Raw genomic sequence first — 13,197 nt, 5'->3', positions numbered from 1 at the left:
CAGGGGACACTGGCTCATTTTCCTTCTAAATACTGAGATCCCAAGGCAGGAGGTTCTGTCTATGAGGAGCTCTCCTTGGGTTTTCTGCTCATTTGCTCAGGCCGTTTCTCTTCAGATTGGGAAATGTGAGCTATGTATGAGAACTTGGTACAGTCCACTTCTTTGCCCATGTCTCTTGGAGTAGAGTTGGGACAGGTGAGCCTGGAGCAATGGAGCATGGAGTCTTAGGCCTCCTTAAGCTGCTCTAGCATCTCTAGTTTCATGCTGGTGGCACATGGCTTCTTCTTTCCTTTGTCTCTTGCTGCTCATGAGTGAATGGCTTTACTTATTTGTGGATTTTTTTTTTTTATCCATTGTATGAATTATTGGTGGAGAGACTCTGTGATCTGAATTCATCATCCACCTCCACCTGGAAATGAAAAATATTACTTTTGGAGTTCCCACTATGGCATAATGGAATCGGGTTGATCTCTGGGCAGGCACAGTGAGGTAAGGATTTGGTGTTGCCACAGCTGTGTCTTACGTTGCAATGGAGGCTCGGATCTGATCCCTGGACTGGGAACGCCATATGCTGTGGGGCAGCCAAAAATGAAAATAAAAGTACTTTTATTTTTTATTTTTTTATTTTTTTTGGTCTTTTTTTTAGGGCGGAATCCGAGGCATATGGAGGTTCCCAGGCTAGGGTCTAATCGCAGCTGTGGCTGCTGGCCTACACCACAGCCACAGCAACACGGGATCTGAGCCGAGTCTGCAACCTACACCACAGCTCACGGCAACGCCGGGTCCTTAACCCACTGAGCAAGGCCAGGGATCGAACCTGCAACCTCATGGTTCCTAGTTGGATTCGTTAACCACTGAGCCGCGACCGGAACTCCATAAAAGTATTTTTAGATGAATAGGTTTTTGGAGTGGTATTATTTTCCTTGGAAGAGTTTTCCTCTGATCTTTCTTGTAGAAATCCAAGGTCATTTTCAACACAAAACCAGAGAAGACAATGAAAAATTAGTTAAAACTCCATTTATTATTTGTTAAAACTGATATATAATTCATAAACAATAAAATTACTCTTTTGAAGTATATAGTTCTGGAGTACCTGTCGTGGCTTAGTGGTATCGGACCTGATTAAGATCCATGAGGACGGGGTTTCCATCCCCGTCAGTAGGTCAGGGCTCTGGCATTGCCACGAGCTGTGGTGTAGGTCGAAGATGTGGCTCGGATCCCATGTTGCTGTGGCTCTGGTGTAGGCCGGCAACTACAGCTCCGATTTGACCCCTAGCCTGGGAACTGCCACATGCTGTGAGTGTGGCCCTTAAAAAAATAAGCAGGAGTTCCCGTCGTGGCGCAGTGGTTTATGAATCCGACTAGGAACCATGAGGTTGCGGGTTCGGTCCCTGCCCTTGCTCAGTGGGTTAATGATCCGGCGTTGCCGTGAGCTGTGGTGTAGGTTACAGACATGGCTCGGATCCTGCGTTGCTGTGGCTGTGGCGTAGGCCGGCGGCTACAGCTCTGATTAGACCCCTAGCCTGGGAACCTCCATATGCCGCAGGAGCGGCCCAAAGAAATAGCAAAAAGCCAAAAAAAAAAAGCCAAAAAAAAATATATATATACACACACAGTTCTGTGGTATTCAGTATTGTCAAAGATTTCGCTATCACCGTAGTCTAAATCAAGAACATTTTCACCACGCAAGAAAGAAAACCCATACTTATTAGCAGTTGTTCCCCATTTTTCAACCCCCTCTCCCCAGACTGTCACTTTCTGTCTTCATTGATTTGCCAATTCTGGACATTTTATATAAATGGAATCATAAAAGATGTGCCTGACTTTCACTTACTGGAATATTTTCAAGGCTAATCCATAGCGTAGCATGTATCACTATGACGTTTTTAGGGTTGAATAATACTGCATTGTATGCACATGTTATCTTTTGTTTATTCATCAGTTTATGGACATTTGGGTTGTTTTCACCTTTTATTTTATTTTGCTTTTTAGGGCTGCACTGGTGGCATATGGAAGTTCCCAGGCTAGGAGTCCAGTGGGAGCTACAGCTGCTGGCCTATGCCACAGCCACAGCAACACCAGATCTGAGCTGTGTCTGTGCCCTACACCACAGCTCATGGCAATACCAGATCCTTAACCCAATGAGTGAGGCCAGGGATGGAACCCACATCCTCATGGATACTGGTCGGATTTGTTTCTGCTGCACCACAATGGGAAATCCTGTTTTCACCTTTTAGTTCTTACGAAAAATGCTACTCTGAAGATTCCTATATTAACAGATGTTTCATTACTCTTGGGTGTATAACTAGGAGTGGAATTGCTCAGTCATACGGTAACTCTATGTTGAAATTTTGAGAAACAGCCAGCTGTTTTCCGAAGTGACTGTACTATTTCACATTTTCACCAACAAAATATGATGAGGGTTCCAATTTCACCAATACTTGTTATTGTCTATCATTTTAATTTTAGCCATTCTGATAGGTATGTGCCCTTCCCCGATGACAAATGATGTTGGACATCTTTTCAGGTGCTTATTGACTATTTGTATATCTTTGGAGAAACGTCTGCTGAAATCTTTAGTGTATTTTTAAGATTGAGTTATTTGTCTTTTTGTCATTGACTTGTAGAAGTTCTTTATATATTCTGGATGCAAGTCTCCTCTTGGATATATGATTAACAAATATTTTCTCCCATTTTTTTGTTTTCTTTGCATTTTCTTAATTAAGCCCTTTGAAGCACAATGGTTTTTAATTTTGATGAAGTCTGATTAATTATTTTCTCTTTGACTGCTTTTGCCTTTGGTGTCACGTGTACAAAACCATTGCCTAAGCCAAAGTCATAAAAGATTTACACCTATGTTTACTTCTAAGTTTTAGCTCTTACATTCAGGTCTCTAATCCATTTGAGTTAATTTTTGTATAAGGTGTGAAGTAAGGGTCTAACTTCATTTTTTCACAAATGGCGGCCCCGTTGTCAAGCACCATTTGTTGAAAAGACTCTTCTTTTACACATTGAATTGTCTGGGCATCCTTGTTGAAATCAATTGACCAAAAATGTGTGGGCTTATTTATGGAGTCTTAATTGCATTCCATTGATTTATATGTCTGTCCTTATGCCAGTACCGCATAGTCTTGAATAATATAGCTTTATAGTTAGTTTGAAATCAGGAAGAATGAGTATTCCAACTATGCTATTCTTTGTCAAGATTATTTTGACTGTTTTGGGCCCCTTGCAATGTCAAATCAATTTTAGCCTAGCTCATTTTTTTTTTCTTTTTTGATCTTTTTAGGGCCGCACCCTGTAGCATATGGAGGTTCCGAGGCTAGGGGTCTAATCTGCCTATGCCAGAGCCACAGCAGCGCCAGATCTGAGCTGAGTCTGCGACCTACACCACAGCTCATGGCAATGCCGCATCCTTAAACCACTGAGCGAGGACAGGGATCGAACCTGCAACCTCACGGTTCCTTGTCGGATTCGTTTCTGCTGCGCCACAAGGGGAACTCCCCTAGCTCATCTATTTTTACAAAAAAGACAATTGGCATTTTGTAGGGATTACACTGAATATGTACACCAATTTGAGGAGTGCTTCCATATCAACAATATTAAGTCTTCCAATCCATGAACAGCCTTTCCACTTATTTAGATTTTCTTTAATTTCTTTCAATAAAGTTTTGTTATTTTCAGTGTATAAGTCTTGCATTTGTTTTGGTAACTTTTATTACCAAAAGAATAAATATTTTGGGAACTCCTTGGTGGCTCAGTGGGTTAAAGATTCAACATTGTCACTGATGTGGCTTCGGTCACTGCTGTGGCATGGGTTTTATCCCTGGCTTGGGAAATTTTTCAAGCTGAAGGCACAGCCAAAAAAAAAGCAGAAAAACAATACTTTATTCTTTTTAATACTGTAGTGAATGGAATTGTTAATTTTTTCCCATTGGTAACATATATAATTAACTTTTGTATATTGATTATGTATCCTGCACACTTTCTGAATACTTTTATTAGTGCTAATCATTTGTGTGTGTGTGTGTGTGTGTGTAATTCTTAGCATTTTGCTTTTTTTCTGTTTGTTTTGTCTTTTGGGGGCTGCGCCTGTGGCATATGGAAGTTTCCAGGATAGGGGTCAATTTGGAGCTTCAGCTGCTGGCCTATCACAACCACAGCAGCATGGCACTGAGTTGTGTCTGCAATCTATACCACAGCTTACTACAATGTCAGATCCTTAACCCACTGAGCAAGGCCAGGGATCCAACCTGCATCCTCATGGATACTAGTTGGGTTTGAAATCCTCTGAGCCACAACAGGAGCTGCTCCTTAGTATTTTTTATATACGAATCATGTACTATGCAAATAGTACATGCACACCATTAATTGTGTTATTAATTGTGGGCTTGTCATAGACTCTCTTTTTTAGGTTGAGAAAATGCTCTTCTATTTCAAATTTTTTGAGTGTTTTTTTTTCATGCAAAGCATTGGATTTTGTCAAATGATTTTTCTGTGTCTATTGAGATGATTATTTGGTATTTGTTTTTATTCTATTGGTATGATATATTACATTAGCTGACATTTAAATGTTGAACCAAACTTGCACTACTGGGAGAAATCCCACTTAGTCATGGTGTATGATTCTTTTTGTATGTTGCTGGATTTGGTTTGCTAGCATTTTGTTGAGGATTTTCCTGTTCATATTCATAAGATATGGGTCTACAGTTTTTTTTTTTTTTCTTGTGGTGTCTTTGTCTGATTTTGGTATCAGGTTAATACTGGCCACATAGACTGAGTCTGGAAATTTCCCTCCTGTTCTATTTTTTGGAACAATTATGAAGAATTGCTGCAAATTCTCCTTTGGATGTTAGACAGAATTCACCGGGAAGCCATATAATTCTGGGCTTTTCTTGGAATGCAAGATTTTGATTACTAATTTAATTTCTTTATCTGTTACAGGTCCATTCAGATTTTCTATTTCTTCTTGAGTTAATCTTTGTGGCTTGAGTCTTTGTAGGAATTTTTTCCCGTTTTGTCTAGGTTATCTAATTTGTTGGTATATAATTTTTAATAGTTTCTCTTCTAATCCTTTTACTTCCTGTATGGTTGGTAGTAGTTTTTCCTCATTTCTTCCTGATTTTGGTAAGTTGAGTCTTCATTCTTTTTTCTTGGTCACTCTAGCTATAGATTTGTCAATTTTGTTAATTGTTCTAAGAACCAGTTCTTGATTTCATTGTTTTTCTCTATTTTTTTTTACTAACTACTTTATTTCCACTCTAATATTTATTATTTTCTCTCTTCTGCTTGCTTTGGGTTTAGTTGGCTCTTATTTTCTGGTTTATTAAAGTAGAAGGTCAAGTAATTGATTGGAGATTGACTGTTATCATATAAGTATTTACAGTCAAAATTTCCCTCTAAGCACTGCTTTATATTCATCCCATAAATATGTTTTTTATTGTTTTCATTCATTTGAAAGTTTGTTCTAACTTCCCTGTGATTTATTTTTTGATCCATTTGTTACTTAGGAATGTGTGGTTTAATTTCTACGTACATGTAAATTTCCTAAATTCCTTTCTGATATTAATTTCTTCTTTGATTCCATTATGGCCTGAAAACGTACATTGTATGATTTCAATCCTTTACAATTTTTGAATCTTTTTTTGTGGCTTAGCATAAGGTCTATCCTGGAGAATGTCCCATGTGCGCTTGAGAAAAATTTGTATTCTCCTGTTACTGATTTGAGTGTTCTATAGCTGTCTGTTATGTCTAGTTGATATATAGTGTTGTTCAATTTTCTATTTTCCAGTCCTCTCTGTTTGTTCTATCTGTTATTGAAAGTGTGCATTGATATCTTCAACTATTAATATTATACTCTTTCTCCCTTTGATTCCGCCAGATTTTGCTTCATATATTTTAGGGTCTGTAGTGAGGTACATTAAGGCTTATAATTATTACATCTTCTTGATGGGTTGCTCTTATATATCATTATAAAATTTCTTTATCTCTAGTAAAATTCTCTGTCTTAAAGTCTATTTGCCTGATAGAACTACCACAGCTCTCTTTTGGTTGCTCTTTGCATGCAATATCTTTTTACATCTTTTTACTTTCAATCTATTTTTATCTTTTTTTTTTTGCTCTTTTTAGGGCTGCACTCGTGGCATATGAAAATTCCCAAGATGGGGGTTGAATTGGAGCTACAGCTGCCAGCCTCTGCCATGGCCACAGCAACGTGGAATCTGAGCCGCATCTGCAACCCACACCACAGCTCATGGGCTCACAGCAATGTTGGATCCCCAACTCACTGCGCAAAGCCAGGGGTTGAACCCACATCCTCATGGATACTAGTTGGCTTTGTTTCCACTATGCCACTATGAGAACTCTCTATTTTTATCTTTAACTCTAAAATCTATTGTAGGAAACGCATAGTCAGATCATTAAAAAAAATCCAACCTAGATTAAGAAGATGTGGTATGTATATACACAATGGAATATTACTCAGTCATAAAAAAGAACAAAATAATGCCATTTGCAGCAACATGGATGGAACTAGAAACTCTCATACCAAGTGAAGTAAGTCAGAAAGAGAAAGATAAATACCATATGGCATCACTTATATCTGGAATTTAATATATGGCACAAACGAACCTTTCTACAGAAAAGGAACATACTCATAGACTTGGAGAACAGATTTGTGGTTGCCAAGGGGGAGAGGGAGGGAATGGGATGGACTGGGAATTTGGGGTTAATAGATGCAAACTATTGCCTTTGGAATGGATAAGCAATGAGTTCCTGCTGTATAGCACTGGGAACTATGACTAGTCACTTATGATGGAGCATGATAATGGGAGAAAAAGGAATGTCTATGTGTATGTGTGACTGGGTCACTTTGCTGTACAGTAGAAAATTGATAGAACACTGTAAACCAGCTATAATGGAAAAAAAAAAATCATTAAAAAAAAAATCCAGGAGTTCCCGTCATGATTCAGTGGTTAAGGAATCTGACTAGGAACCATGAGGTTTCGGGTTCGATCCCTGGCCTTGCTGAATGGGTTAAGGATCTGGTGTTGCCATGAGCTGTGGTGTAGGTCGTAGACGTGGCTTGGATCCTGTGTTGCTGTTGCTCTGGCTTAGGCTGGTGGCTACAGCTCTGATTAGACCCCTAGCCTGGGAACCTCCATATGCCGCAGGAGCGGCCCTAGAAAAGGCAAAAAGACAAAAAAAAAAATCCATTCTGCTAATCTCTGCCTTTTAATTGCAGTGTTTAATGTATTTATACTTAATGTAGTTACTGATAAATTAGGATTTTTACCTGCTATTTTGCTATTTTTTTCTACATGTCATGTCATTTTTTTGTCCCTTTATTTCTCCATAACTGCTTTCTTTCATGTTAAATAAATATTTTGAGTCAATTTTTTAAGTACTTTGCTTTTTTTAAACTATCTTTTAAAAGTTATTTTCTCAGTGATTGTCCTGAGAATTGCAATTACCATCTTAATTTGTAATAATTTAATTCAGACAACACCAACTTAATTTCAATAGTATATAAAAACTTTGCTCCTGTGTGGCTCCATTTCTCCATCCTCCGTTGTGCTGTTATGTCATAAAGATTCCATATTTCTACATTGAGTGCTCATCAACATATGTTTATAATTATTGCTTTATTCAGTTGTCTTTTAATTCAGAAAGGAGATAGGAATTCCCTGATGGGCTAGTGGTTACGGATCTGGCAGTGTCACTGCTGTGGTTCAGGTTCATTCCCTGGCCCAAGAACTTCTGCATGCTGGAGCACATCCAAAAAAATCCCCCCCAAAAACCAAAAAACCTACATTTATAGGCTTTTATACTTACCTATGTATTTAACTTTACCACTATCTATTTTTTCATGTTGACAGGAATTATTGTCTAGAGGCTTTTAATTAATTAATTAGCTCTTTTAAAGGCCATACCTGCAGCATATGGAAGTTCCCAGGCTAGGGGTTGAATTGGAGTTTTAGCTGCCGGCCTACACCACAGCCACAGCAACACCAGGTCTGATTTGCATTTGCCTCCTACGCCACAGCTGTGGCATCACCAGATCCTTAATCCACTGAGTGAGGCGGGGATCGAACTGGAATCCCCACAGAGACCACGTTGGGTTGTTAACCCACTGAGCCCAATGGCAACTAGTGGCCTTTATTTTATCTAGAAGTACTTCCTTTAATATTTTTTGTGGGGCAAATCTGTTAGTGATGAATTTTCTAGGTTTCTACTTATCTGGAATTGTCTTAACTTTTTTTTTTTTGTCTTTTTGCCTTTTCCAGGGCCGCTTCCCGAGGCATATGGAGGTTCCCAAGCTAGGGGTCAAATCAGAGCTGTAGTCTTCAGCCTACACCAGAGCCACAGCAACGCAGGATCTGAGCCGCGTCTGCAACCTACACCACAGCTCACGGCTGTCTTAACTTTTGATTCATTTTGAAGAATAGTTTTGCTGGATACAGGCATACTGCAGAGATACTGAGGGTTTGATTCCAGACCAGTGCAATAAAGTGGGTATCGCAATAAAGCAAGTCACACATTTCTTTTGGTTTTTCCAGTGCCTTTAAAAGATATGTTTATACTGTACTGTAGTCTATTAAGTGTGCAATAGCATTATGGCTTAAAAAATATTGTACATTCCTTAATTAAAAATGCTTTGCTTCTAAAAATTGCTAGTCATCATCTGGGCTAGTTTAATCTTTTTACTGGTAGGGGATCTTGCCTCAGGGTTGATGGTGTTGACCGGTCAGGGACGATGGTTGCTGAGTGTTGGGGTGGCTGTGACAAATGCTTCAAACAAGACAACAATGAATTTTGCCTCATTCTTTGATTCTTCCTTTCATGAATGATTTCTTTGTATCATGTAGTGCAGTTTGAAAGCATTTCCCTCATAGAACTACCTTCTAAATTGGAGTCACTCTTCTTAAACTCTGCTTTATCAACTAGGTATATGGAACATTCTAACCCTTTGTTATTGTTCAACAGTTTTCACAGCATCTTCACCAGGAGTAGATTCCATGTCAAGAAAACACTCTCTGGAGTTCCAGTCATGGCTCAGTGGTTAACGAATCCAACTAGGAACCATGAGGTTGTGGGTTTGATCTCTGGCCTCACTCAGTGGGATAAGGATCCGGAATTGCCGTGAGCTATGGGGTAGTTTGCAGACTCGGCTCAGATCTGGCGTGGCTGTGGCTGTGGCATAGGCCAGAGGCTACAGCTCCGATTCGACCCCTAGCCTGGGAACCTCCATATGCTGTAGATGCGGCCCCAGAAAAGACAAAAACAAACAAACAAACCAGAAACCACTTTCTTTGCTCATCCCAAGACACAGCTCTTCATTCATTAAATTTGTGTCATAAAACTGCAGCAATTCAGTCACATTTTCAAGTTCCACTTCTAATTCTAGTTCTTTTGCTATTGTCACCATGTCTGCAGTTACTTCCTCCTCTGAAGTCTTGAACCCCTCAAAGTCATCCATGAGGTTTGGGATTAAATTCTTCCAAACTCCTGTTACTATTGATAATTTTACCTGTTTCCATGAGTCACACATGTTCTTATGGCATCTAGAATGGTCCGTCCTTTCCAGAGGGCTTTCAGTTGACTTTGCCCAGATCAGTTAGAAGAACCCCTATCTATGACAACTACAGCTTATGCAATGTGTTTCTTAAATAATAAGACTTGAAATGGAAATTACTCCTTGATCCATGGGCTGTAGAATGGATGTTGTGTTAACAAGCATGAAAACAACATTAATTTCACGGACATCTCTATCAGAGCTCTTGGGTGACCAGGGGCATTATCAACCAGCAGTAATATTTTGAAAAGAGTCTATGTTTTTCTGAACTGTGGGTCTCAACAGCGGGCCTAAAATATTCAGTAAATCATGCTGTAAACTGATGGGTTGTCATTCAGCTTTATTATTCCAATTATAAAGAATAGGCAGAGTATGTTTAGCATTATTATTATTGTTATTATTATTATTATTATTTTTGTCTTTGTAAGGCCACACCTTCAGCACATGGAAGTTCCCAGGCTAGGGGTCGAACCAGAGCTGTAGCTGCCAGCCTACAGCACAGTCACAACAATGGGGTAATCCAAGCTGCATCTGCAACCTACACCACAGCTCACGGCAACACCAGATCCTTAACCCAGGGATCGAACCTGCATCCTCATGGGTACTAGTCGGGTTTGTTACTGCTGAGCCACGACAGGAACTCTGGTTTAGCATAATTCTTAAGGGCCCTAGGATTTTCAGAATGGTCAATGAGCATTGGCTTCAACTTAAAGTCACTGGCTGCGTTAGCCCCCAACGAGAGAGTCAGTCTATCTTTTGAAGTTTTGAAGACAGGCATTGACTTGGCATCTTCTTCCAATACAAGGCTGTTTTATCTACACCAAAAATTTGTTATTTAGTGTAGGCACCTTCATTAATTATCTTAGCTAGGTATTCCGGTTAGCTTGCCGTAGCTTCTGCTTTAGCATTTGCTGCTTCACCTTGCACTGTGCCATTATGGAAATGGCTTCTTTTCTTTAGCCTCGTGAACCAACCTCTGCTAGAGTCAAGCTTTTCTTCTACAGCTTCCTCATCTCTCAGCCCGCATAGAGTTAAGAGAGTTAGAGTCTTGCTCAGGATTAGGCTTTAGCTTAAGGTCATGTTGTGGCTGGTTTTATCTTCTATCCAGACCAAAAACTTTCTCCATATCAGCAATAAGGCAGATTCACTTTTTTTTAATTCATTCATATGTTCAGTGGCATATCATTCATACATTCACTTTAATTTCGTTCAAGAATGTTTCCTTTGCATTCGTAATTTGGCTAACTCTTTGACACAAGAGGCCTATCTTTTGGCCTGTCTCAGCTTTTGACATGCGTTCCTCACTGAGCCTAATCATTTCTAGCTTTTCTTTTAAAGTGAGAGACGTATGACTTTTCCTTTCTCTTGAACACTTAGAGGTCATAGTAGGCTTATTAATGGTCTAATTTCAATATTGTTGTGTCTTGGGGAATAGGGAGGCCAAAGAAGAGGGATAAAGATGGGGGAACAGTCAGTCAGTGGAGCAGTCAGAACACACACATTAAGTTTGCCATCTTAGGAGTTCCTGTCGTGGTTCAGTGGAAATGAATCCGACTAGGAGCCATAAGGTTGCGGGTTCGATCCCTGGCCTTGCTCAGTGGGTTAAGGATCCGGTGTTGCCATGAGCTGTGGTGTAGGTCGCAGATGCGGCTTGGATCTGGCCTTGCTGTGGCTGTGGTGTAGGCCGGCGGCTGCAGATCTGATTTGACCCCTAGCCTGGGAACTTCCATATACCACTAGTGCAACCCTAAAAGGACAAAAGACAAAAAAAAATTGCCATCTTACATGGATGCAGTTTGTGGCACCCCAAAACAATTACAATAGTAACCTCAGAGATCAATGATCACAGAGCACTATAACAAATATGACAATAATGAAAAAGTTTGAAATAGCATGAAAATTACCAAAATGTGACACAGAGACATGAAGGGAGGAAATGCTATAGGAAAAATGGCACTGATAGACTTGCTCAATGCAGAGCTGCTATAAACCTTCAATTTGTGAAAAAATGCAAATTGTAAGGTCTGTGTAAAGTGAAGCACAATAAAACAGGACATGCCTGATTAGAGTTCTTGGTAGACAGTATTTTTCCTTCAGTGCTTGGAATGTGCCATCCCACTGCCCTTCTGGTCTTCATTGGTTCTGATAAGAAATCAACTGTTAGTATTATTGAGGGTCACTTGTCCATGATGAGCTGCTTCTCTCTTGCTGCTTCATCATTCTTTAATTTTGGTTGGAATCAGTTTGATTGTGAGGTATCTAGGTGTGAATATCATTGATATATCCCATTTGATGAGAACATTGTCAATGTTTGATTTTTTGTTTCCCTTAGTTCTCAAAACATATTTAAAGTAGCTAATTTAAAGTCTTCATCTAGTGAGTCCAAAACCTGAGTTTCCTCAGGGACTGTTTCTATTTTTTTTTTTTTTTTTTTGCCATTTCTTGGGCTGCTTCTGTGGCATATGGAGGTTCCCAGGCTAGGGGTCGAATCAGAGCTGTAGCCACCGGCCTACACCAGAGCCACAGCAACGCAGGATCAGAGCCGCGTCTGCGACCTACACCACGGCTCATGGCAACACCAGATCCTTAACCCACTGGGCAAGGCCAGGGATCGAGTCCGAAACCTCATGGTTCTTAGTCGGATTCGTTAACCACTGAGCCACAATGGGAACTCTGACAGTTTCTATTGATTGCTTTTTTTTTCTTGTGTATTAGCCAAATTTTTTTGTTTCTTTGCATGGCTCATATATATGTATATTTTTGTCTTTTTGTCTTTCGAGGGCTGCACCCTCGACATGTGGAGGTTCCCAGGCTAGGGGTCTAATTGGAGCTGTAGCCGCTGGCCTACACCACTGCCACAGCAATGCCCGATCCGAGTTGCGTCTGTGAACTACCCCGTAGCTCATGGCAGTGTCGGATCCTCAACCCACTGAGTGAGACCAGGGATCGAACCTGCAACCTCATGGTTCCTAGTTGGATTCGTTAACCACTGAGCCACGATGGGAACTCCCTCACTTTTTCTTTTAAGGTTTTAATGAGCTTACTCTTTACCCTAAATGTAATCCACTGTTTCAGGGAGTAGCAATGTTAAACAATTTCCTCTAATTTTTTCTGACAAATAACCCTGGTGAAGAAGCTGTTTTCCTTGGAAAAGCTCTGAATCAGGTCAAATAAAGACAGCTTTAGGAGTGGATTCTTCTAGAGAATGACCAAACAAGTCATAATGACAGTTCTCTGGGAATAGAGCTTTGAAGGAGCCTCAACACAATTTTGCCCCCTCCCATGGCTATCAGGCTGCTGATTTTCCCTGGGACTGTGGGATTTTGGGTTTTAAGGCGATCGTGGAGACAGCAATAGAGCAAGTTAAAACAGAACAAAGTTGTTGTTCTGACAGCTGTTTGTGTTTGCTTGTTTATTAAACACTCTCTAGGTTGCTATAAGCTTCTGGTTTATTTCCAGAGGTCTGAAAATGTTGATTATGAAAAAAATTTTTTTGCTAGTGTTCTTGTGGTTATTATAGAGAAGAGAATATTCAGAGCTCCTTGTTCTACCATTTTCTCTGATGTCATTTATCTCCATTTTAAAGTCAATTTTGTTCTAGGTAAATTTCATGGTATACTAAA

The 13,197-nt window shown here is 39.9% G+C and overlaps 1 protein-coding gene across 1 annotated transcript in view; it reads left to right on the top strand.

Moving 5' to 3' along the window:
- LOC125116209 (SHC-transforming protein 3-like) overlaps positions 1–13,197 on the top strand; it is a 53,265-nt gene that overhangs the window by 28,469 nt on the left and 11,599 nt on the right. The window lies entirely within an intron of this gene.

The sequence above is a fragment of the Phacochoerus africanus genome, chromosome 15, assembly GCF_016906955.1.
Source record: "Phacochoerus africanus isolate WHEZ1 chromosome 15, ROS_Pafr_v1, whole genome shotgun sequence".
Taxonomy (NCBI): domain Eukaryota; kingdom Metazoa; phylum Chordata; class Mammalia; order Artiodactyla; family Suidae; genus Phacochoerus; species Phacochoerus africanus.
Note: the sequence above shows the minus strand (reverse complement) of the source record. Positions and strands in the feature narration are given on the sequence as shown.